This window comes from Drosophila yakuba, chromosome X (assembly GCF_016746365.2).
Source record: "Drosophila yakuba strain Tai18E2 chromosome X, Prin_Dyak_Tai18E2_2.1, whole genome shotgun sequence".
NCBI classification, from domain to species: domain Eukaryota; kingdom Metazoa; phylum Arthropoda; class Insecta; order Diptera; family Drosophilidae; genus Drosophila; species Drosophila yakuba.
This window is the reverse complement of record NC_052526.2, coordinates 22,908,693-22,925,338: the sequence shown is the minus strand read 5'-3', so window position 1 is coordinate 22,925,338 and position 16,646 is coordinate 22,908,693. Positions and strand designations below refer to the sequence as shown.

General features: G+C 41.9%; 1 protein-coding gene across 6 annotated transcripts in view; it reads right to left on the bottom strand.

The window, feature by feature from the left end:
- Positions 1-16,646, bottom strand: part of LOC6526233 (chaoptin) — a 190,533-nt gene that overhangs the window by 75,185 nt on the left and 98,702 nt on the right. For 4 of the 6 annotated variants that reach the window (XM_002102006.3, XM_039377680.1, XM_039377682.1 and 1 more), the window contains one exon: positions 10,801-10,827. The exons of the other annotated variants lie outside the window; for them this stretch is intronic. The gene's annotated coding sequence lies outside the window, so the exon portion shown is untranslated. The remainder of the gene's footprint in view (positions 1-10,800; positions 10,828-16,646) is intronic. 6 annotated transcript variants of the gene reach the window in all.

Here is a 16,646-nt window from a genome sequence, read left to right as displayed (position 1 = left end):
TTTGTTATGTCGCTTCTCAATATTAGCTTTTACCCTCTGTTGGGATTACATTTGTGATCAGCTATACTTTTATATACTTCTACTACTATTTTTACATGCATTATATATATACTACTACTACTACTTTTATATACTTCTACTACTTTTATATACTACTACTACTTTTATATACTACTACTACTTTTATATACTACTACTACTTTTATATACTACTACTACTACTTTTATATACTACTACTACTTTTATATACTACTACTACTACTTTTATATACTACTACTACTTTTATATACTACTACTACTTTTATATACTACTACTACTTTTATATACTACTACTACTTTTATATACTACTACTTCTTTTATATACTACTACTACTTTTATATACTACTACTACTTTTATATACTACTACTACGTTTATATACTTCTACTACTTTTATATACTACTACTACTTTTATATACTACTACTACTATTATATACTACTACTACTTTTATATACTACTACTACTATATACTACTACTACTTTTATATACTACTACTACTTTTATATACTACTACTACTTTTATATACTACTACTACTTTTTTACTATACTACTACTACTTTTATATACTACTACTTTTATATACTACCACTTTTTTTTACTACTACTACTTTTTTACTATACTACTACTTTTATAAACTACTACTACTTTTATATACTACTACTTTTTTACTATACTACTACTACTTTTATATCCGCATGAAGATCTTTGGATCTCAAAAGCTAGAAAGTTCAGATTAAGCATACAGACTTTAGAGACATAGACGCAGCGCAAGTTTGTCGATTAATATTGCCACGCCGACTCTAACGCCCACAAACCACCCAAAACTGACACGGTCACAAAAATGTTTTAATATTTGTAAATTTCTATCGATTTGCCAAAAAACGTTTTGCCACGCCCACTCGAACGCCCACAAACCGCCAAAACAATCAGTGTTAAAGACTATCCTTCGCGCTCCCACTAACTGAGTAACGGGTATCAGATAGTCGGGGAACTCGACTATAGCGTTCTCTCTTGTTTAGTATACTACTACTTTTATATAATACTGATACTTTTATATACTACAACTTTTTTAGTATACTACTGCTATTTTTATATGCTACTACTACTATTATATACTACTACTACTTTTATATAGTACTGCTTCTTTTATATACTACTACTTTTATGGTTGATTTCGGAAGTGCTGGTTATTACCTTTCACTCTCTGAATTTCACCGCCATTTCTTCTACAGCAATCGGCATTCTCGGTATAAACACCTTCTAGTTTGGTTATAATGATCGCTGAATTACAATACATTTCTCAGTGCGATTTACATAAGATTATATGCCAAAAAATTATCAATTTCTACAAAGCTATAATTTGTAATTGTTTAGTTTCCGATAGTTTGAGACAGCGCAGAAATATCGATACGCAAAAAGACTTATTCTGCGTAAGCAAGCTAAGCAATTAAGAGTTTTAACGAAAAATTTCAAAATCATAGAAATGGTATGGTGCAGCTGAAAAGTGTTAATTACGACTGCAAAGGATTCGTAATTCTATCCATCTCCACTATTTCGTTTTCTTTCTCATACATATATCCTAAACTCCTTGACTCAGTTTTTGGTCTTTTGGTCTCTTTTTGTGAACTTGCAACTCGGGGCCAACTTCGCTTTGGCAACAAATTGCACGAGCTTTGTCTTTGGGATGCGTTTTAATCTGGCCATTGTTCCCCGTCCCCTCTTTTTGCGCTTTCCTTTTCCTGCCACTCCGCCTTGTAAATTATGTGTTTTAATATTTTACAAAGACTCAAAAACTGAGCACTTTGTTTATAATCTTATGCCGTTTTTACAGCTCCCTCTTCGCATCCTTCCCGGCTTTTATAAGCCCCGAATGCTTACACCGTGCTTGAAGTGGGCTTATTAAAGCCAGGGGGTGGTGGTAAATAAAAATAACTGCAACGGACAACACCGACAGGCGACGGGCGGAAATTATAGAAAAATCTTGCGGATGTAACTCTTAATTTCGCAAGAGGGAAACGAGTTTCAGCAGTTCTCATTTACTTGTATTTGCGTTTTCCCTGCTGCTTAACCCTTTGAAGACCCAACGGAGCTTGTTAATTGCCGGATTCCGACTTGATTAGACAGAGCTTAAGCTGAAATTGGATATCGGACCGGACTCAACGAAAATAAATCGAGCTGAAGAAACTAAATAGGAATCAAATAACTTCGCCCAACATAAATTGAAGTATTAAATACTAGTGCTAACTTCCAAATCCCATCGTAGACTAAAACTAAAGGGAGTTAGATGGCTTGGTATGGTTTGAGTTAGTCTAATATGTTGTTTGATTTTCCCACCAAGAAACGACGTCTTTTTAGTGCACCTAGGAAATGAATTCGACAAATATGTTTGGGTCTTGGTAAATCGGAACGGAAGTGGATAGAAATATGTCTGCCAACTGCCATTTCGTGACTACCTTCCCCTCCAATTTCCTTCCAATTCCTTTTCCCAGGATAATCCTTTAATGGCCAGAGCCATTGACCTGGGGCCAGTTCGGCACTGACTTACGAGTATAGGCGACTTAATTATCTGCGACAATTACAAGCAGGCAACAAATCTAAGCTGGAATGTCCTGTGTACATGGCGCATGTGTGTGTGTGTGTGTGGGCTGTCAGCACATTTGTCTACGTGGCGTATGAATAATTGCAAATGCCAACAATAGGCGGCATTTGTCGTTGTGGCTGTCGGTGCTTTGTCCTTGTTTCTCCTGCTCCAGCTTCTGCTCCTTCTCCAGCTTCTGCACATGCTCAATTTGATATACAACCCACATACATGTATACCTGGCTCTGTGATCATTTGGATAAATAATTCCGAATGTTAATTGAGTGCAAGGGTTTTGCAGGCGGACAAAAGTTTCTGGCCTGGCCTGTGTGAAAATTAATTAACTAAATTATTAAGTGGCTGGCAAAGGCAAGAGTCCAGCCGTCCGTCTGTCCGCCCAAAATGAATATTGTAAATTATGTTTTTATTATTGTCGCAAGTTGTTCAGCACGATAATGACGATGTCCTGGCCATGTGCCGGCTTTCGGCATTCGGCATTCGGCATTAATTGCGGCCTAGTGGCCAAAAATTACCTGACCCAAAGTCCCCATTACTGGTCAAGACATTAAGCAGTATTTATGACAGACTCGCCCGCAAATTGCAACGCCAAATGCTTATTTAATGAGTTAATTATTTTTTGTATTTATTGCAATGCCGAAATATGCGAATGAGCAAACGTGAAAATATGCGCAATTAAACGTTATGCACACGAACAGTGGAGAAAAAGCCATTAGAATTTTTGGGGTTTTCCTTTTCCCCTGGCAAACTCAATTAGTGGACTCTTTATTGTGAAAAGACTGTGGAACATTGGGGAAAATACGAGGAACAACCCACAAATCATGCATGAAAGCCTTGCGCATATTCCCCCAATATTTGGATAGTTCTTAGTTCACTTTTAATTAAAATTTCGACACTACTATTAGAAATATTTTATTGCCTTTATCGGAAATGAAATGCATATTAGAATTGGCAACACCATTCTTCATAATCAAATCATTTCCTACGCCCTGGTTGCCTGAGGTTTAGGTTTTATTACAATTCCATTAAATTTCTTACCTGCTTAAATATTTTTTCTGTTTCGAAATTCTGAAATATTTTAACGCCCACAAACCTCCAAAAACTGTCAGTGTTGAAGACTCTCCTGCGCACTTCCAACAGCTGAGTAACGGGTATCAGATAGTCGGGGAACTCGACTATAGCGTTCTCTCTTGTTCTTTATTTAATCTTTTCTATTATTTCGCAATTTTATGTCATTTAATATCTGAAAACAATTGAGAGCGACGACTACATGCACCAAGGAGGCCGAAACAGTTCAAATGATGGAAGGCCAAGAGCCACGCAATCGTTAACCAGAATTAACTTGTTTAACCCATTCGTGGCCGGCCGCAGAAATTAAAGGCGAGCATGATTTCAGTTTTCGGCCGCGCAGGCAAAGGAAACTTTTCCAATTTTCCGAGCACATTGGCCCCATTACTGCTGCTGCGTCAATCAATCAATCAGGCAATCGTTCATGCGCACATTAATTTATTCATTTTAGCGGAATCGCCACGGGAAATATTTTTCCCCATTTAATTGCTCTCTTACCAATTTTGGCGCGGAGCGGTCGCAAAACGCTTTAAATTACTTAACCGAAAATTGGCAATTAAAGCGATTTAACGGCCCACATGAATGCCGAGGTCTGTGAGTGCCCCAAAAGCCGACGCAAACATAAGAATTTCGGCGAAGGGATTCGGCAGTCCCTCTTTTAATAGTAATTTTCCGCGCTGCTCCTCGCTTTCTCATCAGCTAACGTCATCGTTCAGGGCCCTAATCAAGTTTTAAATGGCCACAACCCCCACATTCCCGTATTCCCGCTTTTCCACATTTCCACTTTTCCACCACCCCCTAGTTTCCGCAGCCCCCTCAAGGTGCTGCCAACTCGTTCATTGTTATTTATTGTGTGCTGTTGTTATTGCCGGAAATTTATTTCAATTTTCGCCGAGCAGCAAACTTTTGTATTGTCATTGCGAACGTTCGCCTTTTTCCAATTAGAGATGGGCGATGGCTGGAATGGACAACCAGGGTTTGGTTTCAGGGGTTCCGGCGTTCAGGGGGTGTTTCCAGGGGGAGCATAAAAACTCATTTAACTTTTTTGCCGACGAAACGTCAAACGCCCAGCGAAAGTTGCCGCGGCACATTGGTTTTTCCGAGCGACCCCCCGATATCTGTTGCATAGTTCTCGGGGCCCTGCATAATTAATTATTTGCCCCCCAGCGGAATGGAACGGAACTAAGTTGACCGGAATTGGAACGGAAGTGGAATGAAACGAGGAATGAAAAAAGTATTCCTCAAAACGGGTCTGGCTTGTTTATAAGGTCTTAATTTGAGGGGAACTTAAAGCGGGAGAAGTGGTTGGAGAAGTCACAATTGCGCGGGAAACAGCTAATTATAGTTCAGCTCGTTTACAACCCAATGTTGTGCAACGTAAAGTAAATTAAAATCAAATACTTTATTTGAAAATTTGGGACTCTGGACTTTTGTGCATATAAATAAAGATGTTTAATATTCGTTGGTAATTTCAACGCTCTGTCGATATTCGCTTTTCCAGAGTCAAAGTGCTATGTGTACTACACCTGACTTCCGGAGACTTTCACAGATATTAGGTATCAGCTACCGCTACCTTCCACCAATCAGTTCCAACCTCAAGTGATATCACCGAGATTGCCATCAAAATGTTTTCTGCGTTTAACAAATTAATGAATTGAAGTGACTAGGAATACAATGAATACAGTTACCCCTTGTCTCGCGCAATTTTCCGGTAAATAGTCGCACTATTTACCAGTTCATTCTTGTGGTTCGCCGCCGCTGATGAATTGAAGTTCTTAAATTCAGTGGGACATGTTCGCCGGAGATCGCTCCCTGCGGTGGGAAAATGGGAAATGGAAAACGGAGCGAGGAAAGCGGATGACTTGCGGCTGGCCGCTTAATTTTCGGTCTTTGTCAAGCGTCCAATTTGCCGCCACATTGCAGGCAAAGTTATTCACGAAAAACTTAAAACTTTGCCACCACCTATCCCCTAAAGTGAAGTCCCTCCGACTAAAGCACTAATTTCAATTGCTCTCGGCTAATGTGGGACAAGTCGCGAACCCTTCGTCCTCCCCTCGCTAGTTTATGGCGAAAGTTGAGCTAAAAAATGCGCGGAGAAAATGTCAAGTGCAATTTATACAAATTTCACGGTTACTGCTAAAGTGTCTAAAACTTTTCATGGTTACTCGGCTACTCGGCCAACTGACGGCCACGGAATTACCCCAAGTCCGTCGGAGCTTTAGTGTTAGTGTTGGCTCTTTTGCTTGGCTTTCACCAACCGCACCAGTTTCGACCATTTCCCAAATATATTTGCCAATTTCTCGAGTTCCATTCAGCGCGGCTGGTTCAACTTTGTCAAGATAGTTAATTAATCGATGACGTGTGTGCATATGTTTGTGCAGAGGATCCTCTGGGGCAATTACAATATGCGCTACCCACATTTCGCACCCGCATTCGCAATTCGCAATACGCAATTCGCGATTCGCGATTCGCGATTGACTGTTAAAGGACTCACAAAAAAGTTGGGGGTATTTGTTCAGAAAAATGGGAAGCTTCAGTGTACCGAAAGATTAAATAAGCAAAACCAATATACCAAAACATATTGAAAAATTAAATTTGCAAAATACTGAGTTTTTATAATCCTTGATAGATAGTGGTAACTCGGATATACTACGTAAACAGTGAGTTCGACATATAATAGCCATATAAAACTAATAACACATTGCTTATTCATATGCCTTACCATTCCAGTTATATGCAAATCCAAAAAGTGTAATCCTTTCAGATACCTCAAATATAGTGACATATGATGATATTGGCTGTACATAATGTGAGCCCGGTATTTTCTTACCAACACACTTTGCACTAAAAAAAACAAACGTAAAAGAAGTAAAATATGTAGCCCGGTTCACCCGCACAGCTTGATTAAATATATATTCACAAATTCTTTTTCGTGTGCCACGTGCCACGTATGTATTTTTAAAACATTTCTGGTGGGGCTGAAAATGTTTGTGCATTCGATGCGCAAAACAAATGCAATCGCCAGAGTGGTCAGGGTTTTATATTTTTCCGCTGCAGCTGAATGTTTTATCTCGCCTGCTGCGTTTTGGGGGTTTTGTAATACTCCCCGGTGTCAGTTTGATGGCCAAAAAATACAAACTTTCCACAACAACAAGCAACAAACAATAAGGGGCCGACGGACGCAACAAAAAAGTTCGCCGTTTAATTGGAAAATTTTCCACTGCTGCAGCGTGCAACAATGCGGGCGCGTAGTTTCTCAGCTTGGCAGTACTTTTCACTTGCCAGGTAATATCTAAAGCGAAATGCATTTAAAACATTTTGCCTTGCTGCATTCCGGGGATTCTCCGGGCCACTCCAAGTGTCATGTCAAGTGTCCCCAGTTCCGTGCGCTCCCTCCCACCGCTTTTCCTGCTTGTGCAATTTTCAAAAATGACTCGGAATTCATTGTCAAATTATCTGCCCAGAGGAGGAGTGGCCAAGAAGTGGCCAAGGAGCGGGTGCGGAGGCCAAATGCATCATTTCACTCCTCGGACTGCTGTCGGAATTCGTTTTGTGCCCTGTCATTGGTCGGGCAAGTGGCAAAATTAAATTTAACAAGACGAACGCCAGGGCTGCCACATTGTTTAAAGTGCTTAACAAGCGTCAGGATCACAAGGACGACTAGTCAGACCCAGACCCAGACCCAGACCCACACCCAGACACCACAGCTCAGCTCAGCTCGGTTCAGCCGGAGCCAACACCTTCGAAGGACCCTCACCACTCTCACCGCTCTCACCACTCTCAACGCTTTCACCACTCACACCACTCTGCCCAGTTGACCCACTCGCCGGCAAGATGGAGTGGCATGAAAAATGAAATGAAAACCAGCAAGTAACCGCAATCATTGCTCGACTCGCCGCTCGTTAGCAGCTGCCGGGAAAGTGGGAAAGTGGCAAGTGGCAAGTGGCAAAAGCACGACGAAAATCGGGGGAAAGCGGCGGGCCAACCGACCTCAAAGAAAAGCGTCCGATGTATTTTCTTGCACTCCGATTCGAGCAGAACTTCCGTTGCTATCTTTTTTAGCTTGACACTGCAGTACCACAATTTGCCTGCCACCAAGTAAAAATACTCTACTCCAGATTTATGTTAATATACCAAAAGATCACTCACTAAGTATTTACATTTTATTAACATTATCTATTTGTACACATATACCCTACTTTTAGATTACTGATAGTTAAAGCTTTGACCAAAAACAGAATTCAAAGAAAAAAATTTAGGTTCAGTGCTAGTTGTTCACTAGTTGTAATGAACCAATCAAAAGCCGCATGACTTTGAAATGTTAGGAAAGCATAGATTCTTTAGTGCCAGTTCATATATGTATACATTATTTATTTTATATATTTTTAAAATTGTTTATTTCGCAAATTATGTAAATACGAGTACCGCTTTGCAAGTAAACATACGCATTTGGAATGGCTAATGTGATTTCTCAGTATAACTTGTCGTACTGTAGTAAACAAATGCTCGAACTAGGTATTAAATCATTCAGCATGCCCACAAAATAGTTGCCTCTCCAACTTTCCCACTTTGCTCTCCTCCATTCCCATTTCCATTCCCACTCCCACTCCCGCTCCCGCTCCACCTTCCCCTGCCAATGCCCCCCTTTTGTCACTGCCTGCGGGCGCTGAACTCATTTGGCTTTGGTGTCGGCCTGCTTAGCAGGAGAATGGCTACAAGTGCTGGCCAGCAGGACGAGAATGGTTGAAGCCCAGTCATCCGACCATCCAGTCATCTAGTCAGCCATTCAGCCAGTGAGCCAGTCAGCCAGTCATCCAGTCACTCATCCTGTGATCCTTCTGTCTGGCATATTGTTTGTGTGCCCGTGTGTCTGCTTGGGGGGAAAGGACGACGAACGAGCTTTGATTTTGCGGTTGTGAGTTGTGCCACGCCCTTACTCTCTTGCCCCCGCCTCTCTTGCATTAGGTAATTACTTCTTTGTGACGCCCGATGAAGTGCAAATTCATTAAGCTGATGCACTCAGTCCTTGAGTTGCGGATTGCGTTTTTACAATTAATCAATATGCAGCGGCATTTCTACAATCAAATTAAATCGCTCTTGGCAATTTTTGTTGCCTAAACTTGAAATTTAATGTAATTTCACTTAGTCAGATGGCACAAAATATTCTGTGGATCTGGTGCATGTGACACAAAAGGTTGTTCAAGTGGTCATATGTACATTTTTATTAATTCAAGCCGAATTTTGTTAGATAAAAATGTGTTTGACTGTGAAGTTCACTCGCTGTGTGCTGTGACCCCCTTTGTCCGCTCCTCAAAAGAGCTGCGATCATGTTATGCATAGGTGCAGTTAGTGTTTAAAAGACTTAAAGTATAACATTTAGCTAAAATTAAATGTGTATTAATTAAATAATTAAATGTACATTCAAAATTTGATTTTGTGTTCGAACAGCTAAATGGTTAAAAGTTTCAATTCTTGCGAGCTCAACGGTCCTTTTTGGTGGTGCCTATGTGGTGCCATGTGTGCCGAGGTGAAAGTTTGATAGCTTCGTCCTGCAGGCGCATTGAAGGCCCAGCTAGGATTTCACAAAAACCCATCGCCATCGCCCACAGCCCTCGGCTCGAATGTCTATAGCTGCTTGCAAAAGATCAGGCGGACGTGTAAAACAGAGGAAATCGGCACTTGGCAGGCCTGTATCGGATTATGGCAGGGAAATGCAATTTGGGCGCTAAGACCCGGGCGGGCTCAAGCTAGAAATTCGAGCTCAAAGCAAAGGATCTGGCCAGCTGGTAACGAACCCAAATTTGAAGGATGCACTTGCCCGGCCAGGCTTCGTTCGCCATTTGGCCGCTGCGTCGGCAAAGGAATAAACTTGCTTAGTGCATTGAAATGCAATTGCAGCTTGCTACATACATGAACTGCACAGTTCACGGACTACATATTGTTTGAGTTTAAGCAGCGGATGCGAAATAAATTTCCGAACAGCAGCGGCCAAAAGAACAGAAATTTCCCTTATAATTTCGTTGGTGGTTTGTGGGTTTTATTATAAATAATTTTTACCAAAATTCCAGCACACAGACAGAAGATGGCCACTCAATAAAAAAATAAATAAGGACACTGGCGCAGCAGGAGAAAAAGGACGAACAAAGCTGAGCGCAATACAAATAAATGGGAGTGAAGCCAAAAACGGGGGAAATGGAAAAGAAAAGCGGAATGTGGTAAGTGCATGCCAGCAACAGAAACACTCAAAGTTTATGAAAGGCGCGACGACGTCGCCGCCAAAGTTTTTCCAATACCCTGCAGAAAGCGGCACTCGCGCATTTCTTATCCAGTTTCTTGGTACCTTCGTGGTGGCGTCTTGAGATGTACAGTTCCAATATTATGCGATCATAAAAAACGATATATTAACAGCATAGATTACACATGACAAGCAGTAAAGTATCTTGCCGCACAACACACCAAAGCAACGGATATTTTAACATTCGAAAAAAACCGAACCTTCTGCCTATGAGGCATCCAGCGGTCGGTCATTTTATTTAGGACACATTCCAAGCCCACACATTTTTTCAGCCCACAGCTTCGTAAGACAAAGTAGAGGTCTATCACAGGACTGCACCCTACGTGTGCGTGTGTTGGCCGTGGTGTATCGCCAATTACTGTGTCTGTTTGAGCGTACAAAGCGTTTTATAAACCAACTCTGACTTTCGAACGGCGATGGGCGATGGGCGACCGCCTTGGTCGCGATTCCGATGCCAGTCACGCTTGGACTTTGTCGAGGAACTTTTCCAGCCCTCGCCCGCCGATACAGTTTCCCCACCACCCAACCCCACCTCCCCACCTCTGCTCTTGAACTTTTTTCGCGTTTGATTTTATTGCCAATTCGCAGGCAGGGTGCGGGAAGGGCCGACAAAAGCAGAGTTCGGTCACTTAAGATGCCAAGACGGCTGTCTCGGATAAGTATTTTGGCCTGGTATTTGTATTTGTATATGTATCTGTATCTGCAGCCGCGTATCCGTATCCGTATCTGTGCCTCGGGCCTTCGGGCCATTCCCTGGATGGGTGCAGTATATTAAAAATATTTTCAACTCACCTAAACAGACACGTGGCATTCACTGAACTGTGGGTGAAAAGAGAGAGAGCAGATGCCAATGGTGAATAAGAAAGTTTATAATGTATGTAGATGGTTTGAACCAAATTAAAATTGGCTGATACTGACTTTACTTAGCGTACTGATACTTCCCATAAAATTAAAATACTTCTTTCTGTGGGGGCGACCCCTAGGTACGATTATCTTTAAAAGCTTAGAGAATCATTAGGAAAGAACGAGTGCCAGGTGGAAAACGAATGGAAAACCATATTAGATGTGCGCAATGCAGAAATCTCCTTTTTGTAGTCTTTAGAATAATATTATTTAGAATATAATATAATATTTGAATATTAATATTATCGTTACCTTGCACTGGCCTTGCAAATGGCTAAAAACGGACACACATGTTTACTTTAATACTTCATCGTCACGGAAAACTCATCGACTGATTGCAGGCACTCGAAACTCCGACGAATGGCCGCGGCGACACTGGTAACTGGTTCCTTAGTCGGCCAGCCACAACAATGCCCCTAATTATCGATTTAACGGCATTACACTGCCTCTTAGCTTATTGGACGGCGAACCGCAGGGCGAACAGCAGACGGCCGGCCAAATACGCAGGGTCAAGTACTTTGGGCCACTGCCTAGGGAAATATGGTCGGAAGGGAAAACAGGAGTGGGTCTGGTAACTGGAACTCGAAAACAGCAGTGCAGGTTGGACTGGGGCTTTGCGGGGTCCTCACGTGGAGCTGCGAAATCTGTGCGGATAAGCGCGAAGCATAATAATAGTGATAACATAACACAATAACAATGATCAAATTGTGGGCAATGTGGTAGTAGCCGAAAAAGAAAAGAGACACAAAAACCCAACAAAATGGGGCGATTGCACTGTAAAAAAGGCTTTTGCAATACTCCATATATCTTTTTTATTAAATCAAATCGGTTCTTTTACTTCATGAAGAAGTCCGAAGTGAAGTATTTAAGCTTTCGAAGTTTCTTGGATATACGAATTGGTCCGTAAACAATACGGATTGTAAATGGTTTACGCCTTGTGTTTTTAGGACAACCCTTTTCTCGCAGTACACCGGCTCAAATGAGAGCGCATTAAATAAATAAGGGCATCATGTGTGTGTTTTGGTGCAGGGCATGAGCGTAATAAATGCGCGATTATTTGTAGCTTTTATTAGCCGGTCTAGGGAGACGGAGCTCTTCTGCTGGCTGCCGTTGGAAAAGCCGAGTGGAAAAGTGGGAAATGCGCGCAACAAAAGGCAGCCGGAAGCCGTGAGGCTGTTGGAATGGAATCGAGGTAATCCCGTCCCACTCAAGCTTTGCCATCATCTCAAACGGCCGACGCACTGCCTCAAGTGGTTGAGGAATCAGACAGGAATAATTTAATGGTAATAGAAAGAATTATTTCCTTACCCCTGATCAAGTCGCAGCTCTTTTAAGCCATAACAAGAGAGAACGCTATAGTCGAGTTCCCCGACTATTTGATACCCGTTACTCAGCTGGTGGAAGTGCAAAGGAGAAATATCCACACACTGGCAAAAAGTTTCTTGGCAAATCGATAGAAATTTACAAGAACAAATCGAAAGTACATAAATTTAATTAGTGCATCAATAAAGATTTCAGGCACCGTTGAATGCACTTTTTAGCTTATCGGTGTTTTGGATAAATAATCTTGAAAGTATAAAATCATCCTTGTCATTTCACTCAGTTGCTCACTTTATGAAAATAGAGCGATTGTGAAACTAGCATACCCCAATATAGTAAGTCAGCCTTAAATAGAAGGATTTTCGTTTTGGGCCACTGATATGCTCTTTGAGGTTTGGAATATATGTAGAAGCCATTTTCATGTTTAACTATATGCTTGTATTTATCTAGCTGTATTAATTGCGAGTTGTGTTGAGTGATTGAAGTGGCAAGATTTGGCAAGCTTTCTTTTCTTGAGTTTGAAATGGCCTTGAGTCCATTTCGAAATTAAACTTTTCGGCAGCCATAGTGCCATAGTCCCTGTTGGGTTTTTCCCCCACTTCCTTTTTGACCGTTCAAAGCACTTTCTCCGCACTCCCAGTGAATCTGCATATGCGTTAAGAACACAGAGCAGAAACTCAACAGGAGCCTTCGAAAATGCGCTCGTGTCGCTAGAGAGCAAAACTTTTTTGCGCCATATTTTCTCGAGAAGCAAAAACACTCCCACGAACAGGTGCACTGAAAAAAAAACGCTGTATCAACCATTTCAGGCTTGATTGGATCCAGCTTACGTGGTATACATTATGATTATTATTTAATGCACTCCTCCGCATTTCCCTCTGCATGCATGCATGCAATTCTAATCAGAGAAGCAGCGGAAAACATTTGTCCTGATCCCTTTTTGCCAGGCCAAACTTGTTGGGTAACTTTTAATACCCGTCGTCAGATTCAATAGTACCCTCACTGCATTCCCGGCGTCTCGGAGTCCGACACCCGGGTATAGAAGGGAGAGTCATCGGCGGAAGCGAACGGCGATGATCTCCTTTGCAGCGACACAAAAATGTTCGACGAAATTTCATTGATAGCCGACGACATAGCGCTGTTGAGACAATTTTGACGATTTACGTGGCGCGCACACCCTTTTGAAAAATGGCCAAAAACGATGTTGCGACGAGGGAGTTTTTAAAATGAGCCTGCAGTTGGTTCGCACTGCAACAATTAAACTCTCGCGCACAGCGATACTGATACGTTGCTGCGAAGGGCAGCGAAATTTTGCCGAGAGCCAACTGGCGAATAAAATTGGCAAAGAGTGGCGCGGAAAAGGCGGGGGAAAGCCAGAAGAAAAGCCACTCAGACTAACGAGGCCAAATGCATGCGAACGGCAAACATAAATGCTGCAAATACATATGTAAGACGGAGAAGGAAACGTGTTTTCCCAATCGGATTCTTTTGCAGCGATTAAACCCTGCTATTTTCATGGTCACAGAGAGCACTTTGGCATTTGGAGTGTATAGTTTAAAGTGCAAATACCGTTTTCCATTTCTTACTCATTATAAATGTCACCTGCTTTCGAGACATTGTCTTGTTTTTTTGAACATGCAATACATTAAGGGAATTTATAGGTAAGCAACGATTCAGTATCTCTCATGATTTGCTTGTAATTAATTAGTTATTGAGGACACATATATACATTCAACAGCTTTCTTTCCCCATGAAAACTTGGAGACGATGGACTGCCATTCATGTCGGGCTTCCATGTTGAGCTACCATGTTGGGCTACAAGGCGTGGGTGCGCGGACGTTTGCGGAGGTTAAAAACATGTAAATTACGTATCACGTTTTTCCAGCAACAGAAACAGGAGCAGGAACCGAACCAAGCCCCACAAATCAAGTGGCCAGCTCAGCACATAATGGCCATTTGGTGTTCAATGCGGCGGCGCCAGAGCTCCCGCAACAATTTCAATGGGGAACGTGAAATGGGGTTCGGTTAAGGGCCAAAGTGTTGAATTGATTGCCAAGACTGGTGGACAGCTCATTGCATTTGCAATCCGGTTAGGGCCAAGAATACGGGTCTGCGAGTCAGCCTTGCAGTCAAATTGTTCGCAGGAAATCAGGAATTGATTTCATGTGAGAGGCGATTGGTGAGACTCTCTGTGAAACCCCAAATACATTTAGGATTTAAGTGCAAAATATACGAAATACCAACCCACTGGCCGCAGTATTGGGCCAACAAAACCATTGCCAGAATGTGTAAAGTTATTTGTTTTGGGAGCTTGGGCTTTGAGTATGTATGATGTTATGGTGAGGTCGTGCAATCTCACTTTCAAACACCCGTCGGTGGCAGCTCATTGATTACTGATTACGGATTACTGATTACCGCCTAACATCTTTTTATTGTGAGGCCGGATTCCCACCATTGCATAACGTTTTCCATTCATTTTCGCATCCAGCTTCTTCTGGACCATTGTTGTGATTTTCCATGGAGAAAGCAACAAGATGGGATCCGTTTTGTAAGGCGACAATGTAATCAACAGGAACCGCTGAAAGCAGACATCAGCCCTTCAATATGGGTGCCCCCTTACCACTTTCTTTGCTCTATCACTGCTGTCCTTTTTACTTCCTTTCGTGTTTCGTGTTTCGTTTTTCATTTTCTTTGGCTTTTACTTTTTCCTCACTCACTTACATTTGTTCTTCTTTTCCCTTTCCTTTTTCCTTTCCCTTCATTTCTCTACATTTTTAAAAAATATTCTGCGTTTTTATCGTCCCTGTCGTTCTGCTTAAGCGGATTGATTGTGGCTAATAAAAATGGTAGCAACAACAGAGCTTAACAATGCGGTTGGGCCTTTAATGTTGCATGGCATACAGCCCCCCTTCTTCCCTTCTCCCATTCTCCATTCCCCTATAACCCCGCCCATTTCCGTTTGCACTTTGGGCACAATCCACTGAAGATGCGAAAAAAGAGCGGCTGCGTAAAAGTCGGAAGTGGCTTTCTTCGATGCCTTCCTGTCGGAAGCTCAGGGGAATTTTCCCGGGCGGGGCAGCCACCCTTTTCTCGGGGCGCAGGAACGTAGGAACAGAGGGGCATTCTTCGGGGGCTAAGGGTGACTTCACAAGGGCTAAGGGGGCGTGACAACCTTGTCAACCAGCGACGGCTGCAGTTTCCCCCATCCGCAGATTACATAATGGCAACAATAAGGAAATCGCATGTGCAGAGGCCGCAGGCATCTAGATTGAGGGAAAGGGTCTTTGGAAGTGGGAATGGAATGGGGAGGGATAGTGCTGGGGACCGGGGAAGGTCGAGACAAAAATCTGTGCTAAAGAGGACCCTGTTTTCCATGTTTTCCCTGTTGCTGTTGCTGCGTCATCAAATGTTTATGAACAGTAAAACGCGTAACATGGCAGTGCAATAGACGGGCCAGGCGGAAGTGGTGACAAGCGCAGAAAGCAGGGAAAATTGCGGAAAAAACGGCACAGGATGTTTGACAGGAGAGCACGCCGCATTATGCCTGGCAATTTCGAAGGCGTTGAATCGAAGTCGAGGTCAAAGTCGAAGCCAAGCAGAGCTTCAACATTCTCTGATTTCTTCGTTCATTTTTTCCTGCGAATTGCCATTTTGTTGGGCGAATGGGTTCTTTTATATTCAGAATGAAGTACGTAGCGGTTAAGCAAATTCAGAAATAAAACTTTAAAGTGGTGTAGCCGACGTTTTAATACCCTTGCAGGTAATAATCGTGACTGCAAAGCCATTTGCTTTTCTTTGATCTACATATCGTCTTTAAGTAGAGGGCCCACATTAAAGGTCCGACTTAAAGAAGATCTCATTTACTTTTGATATCTGTAGGCATGTTTGCGTGTGTCAGATTGGTTTATGAAAAAGTTATGTTTATGCAGTAGTTTATGTTTTGTAGCATAACCCAACTCTGCTGTTATTGCAGAGCCTTGGCAAATTTGGTATACTAAGAATCAGAGAACTGCAAAAGTGTCATTTTTTGCCACCCTAATCACACTCAACAAATTTGAGTGTCGGGCGCCACTCACAGGCGCCACTCACAGCAGTCATCGCGGGTAGTCTCACAAACACCCTTTTTTGCATTCGTTTTACATAAATTTAACCAACACGAAATAGGTATTTCTTTTTTATATCTCTTATTATTTGCTTTGTTAAAATTTTTAATATTTGCATCCCATATTTAACATTGTAAATATATCATTTTTCTTTTAAAATGATAAAAAAAAAACAATAGAAATAAAATAGTGTTAATTAAGTTCTCTGGTAAGAATATTTCCCCATTTGTTTTTGGGTTCTGTGGGTGGTTTTCTCTGCTGCTTTTCTTTTCTTGGCCGACGGCAGTTTTTGCATTGCTTTTGAAGTGGCAA